General features: G+C 38.5%; 1 non-coding gene across 1 annotated transcript; it reads left to right on the top strand.

Moving 5' to 3' along the window:
* Positions 1–530: 530 nt before the first annotated feature.
* On the top strand, positions 531–653 carry LOC136168133 (U6atac minor spliceosomal RNA). The gene has a single exon (XR_010663281.1). It is a non-coding gene; the product is annotated as a U6atac minor spliceosomal RNA (small nuclear RNA).
* Positions 654–2,696: the final 2,043 nt, after the last annotated feature.

Genomic DNA, 2,696 nt, shown 5'->3' with positions numbered 1-2,696 from the left:
AGATTCCTGGAGGAGGGCATGGCAACCCACTCTACTATTCTGGCCTGGAGAATCCCCATTGACAGAGGAGCCTGGTGGGCTACAGTCCATGGGGCCGCAAAGAGTCGGACATGACTGAGCAACTAAACACATACTGGTTTTCGACTGTGGGGAGGGTTTGTTCTCTCACCCTTAACTCCACTTTTTTCAAAGGTCAACTGTGTATTATTCACCACCATGATTTCCACTACCAGAGTACATTCAGTTATACCTTCAAGCAATAAATATTTATTAAAATACCTACTATGGCATCCCCATACATTATACACACTAGCAACATGAAACTCTCACAGTTCTTCAGTTTGATGCCTGGTTGGTGGCATAAATTAGATTGTAAACAATAGAAAAACCTAAGACATGAATACCATGTGCTGCAATGGTCTCATCTTCTATAAGCCAGTTTCATTTCCTCATTTAAGAAAAAAAAAAGTTAAACCAGATCGAACTTCTGCAAACATGTTTTAACTCTGAATATATTAATCAAAAAATCTGTGTTGTAAAAAAGCAAGATATTAGCACTACTCTTCACAAAAATGGAAGAGGCCCTCAGGTCTGTTCAACAAATATATGGTTAGTGATTGCCACTTATTTCATGGCAACATTCATAGTTTTACACCTATTTATTATTTTTTCATAGGACAATTAGCCATATAAATTGTTATTGTTGTTTCAGTTGTTTCTTAAGGGATAATACATATATTCTTTTTTTTTTTCTTTTTGGGTTTTGTCATACATTGACATGAATCAGCCATGGAGTTACATGTATACATATATTCTTAACTTATCAGCCTAATCAGCATTGAAATTCTATGACTTCATTACTTATATATGATCACTTATACCTCCCACCTTCTGTTTCACTTCACACTATTCAATGTACAAATGTACACTATCCAAAGATAATGAACTTACAGCATTATATTTTAAAAACTTATATAAAGACAAAAACAGAAGTGAGTAAAGTAGAACCACCCTGGATTAACTGGAGGATTGAAAAGTAACCTCATTCACCTAACTGTTCCTTTCTCTTACTCCCAATAGTTAAAGGGAAAGCCGCTCAGGCGTGTCTGACTCTTTGAGACCCCATACTGGAGTGGGTAGCCTTTCCCCTCTCCAGGGGATCTCCCGACCCAGGGATCGAACCCAGGTCTCCCACATTGCAGGCAGATTCTTTTCCAACTGAGCTATCAGGGAAGCTACTCCCAATAAGGCTACATAAAACTGCCATCACTCAACCACCTGTTTCCTTGGCAATTACATAGAAAGAGTTTTTCTCTCACAAATAGCATCAAGTTCAAAAACGTCAGAAACGTTAAAGGCTTTCATCTCGTGTATACCTCTTATTTACAGATGCAATACAGTCCATGAGCAACATTTTCCAAACAACACAAAAATCAAGCCCAACTGACTTCTATTACAAGGGGAAATGTTTGCTTCCTAGAAATGAGGTATCAATTTGATAACAGGAAGTCAAATATTAAAGAATGAGTTAGGATTGGATTTAATGTCTCTCAGAGGATAAAAATGCAAAAATAATGCCTATTTCCATCCAGTGAGTTAGTGAAAGTCACTCAGTTGTATCTGACTCTTTGCGACCCCATGGACTATACAATTCATGGAATTCTCCAGGTCAGAATACTGGAGTGGGTAGCCTTTCCCTTTTCCAGGGAATCTTCCCAATCCAGGGATCGAACCCAGGCCCACTGCAGGCAAATTCTTTACCAATTGAGCTATCAGGAAAGCCCCTAATTTTCATCTAGGAGGGCTTAAACAAATGACAAGAAACATGTATTATTTACCAATGAAGCCCATCGTCTGTCAGTACCAAGCACAACAACAAAATGAGGAAGTACTCAATGAATAAATATCTGTTGACCAAACATGGTGTTAATTAAATTAAGAGACATGTATGTCCTCTGTGTTTTCTAGTTGTATGCAAATCCATTCAAATGTCGATAATGTGATCTAACATATCTCAGATAAGAAATCAAAAAGAAATGCCTAAATTGATTTTAGACATTCTAATAGCATATGGCAGAAATTATTAATACTAATTCATTATATTCTTGAACTATTAACTCTTTAACATAGTATTTAAAAATGCATTGTATGCTTGGACTATAGAAACTCTACAAAACCAAGGCCCAGTAATTTTCCTAGGTGGGGTTATCTCCTCTCATTTAATCAATGTAAAGGGCAATCTTGATGTATAAAGAAAAACTCTCATTCACACTAGCAAATGACCTGGAGTTCAGTGATATGTCATACCTCAGAGTCACTGAGAATTCCTAAAGGGCCTTCACAGTCCCCTGTGGTCATTAGGAAAATGTCCCTTTTCCAGCAGATTAGTTGTTTTAATCTGTTTCTTATTTTCCCCTTTTCAGTCCCAGCTAACCTTGGTGGCTCAGGTGGTAAAGAAGCTACCTGCAATATGGGAGACCCAGGTTCGATCCCTGGGTCAGGAAGGTGCCCTGGAGAAGGAAATGGCAACCCACTCCAGTATTCTTGCCTGGAAAATCCCATGGACAGAGGAGCCTGGTGAGCTACAGTCCATGGAGTCACAAAAGAGTCAGACATGGTTAGAGACTAACAACCTAATAATAGCTTCTTCCAGGCTTTCAATGATTGCCTTAAGTGAGAAATGTCAACCACGGCGC

This window comes from Muntiacus reevesi, chromosome 4 (assembly GCF_963930625.1).
Source record: "Muntiacus reevesi chromosome 4, mMunRee1.1, whole genome shotgun sequence".
NCBI lineage: Eukaryota > Metazoa > Chordata > Mammalia > Artiodactyla > Cervidae > Muntiacus > Muntiacus reevesi.
Note: the sequence above shows the minus strand (reverse complement) of the source record. Positions and strands in the feature narration are given on the sequence as shown.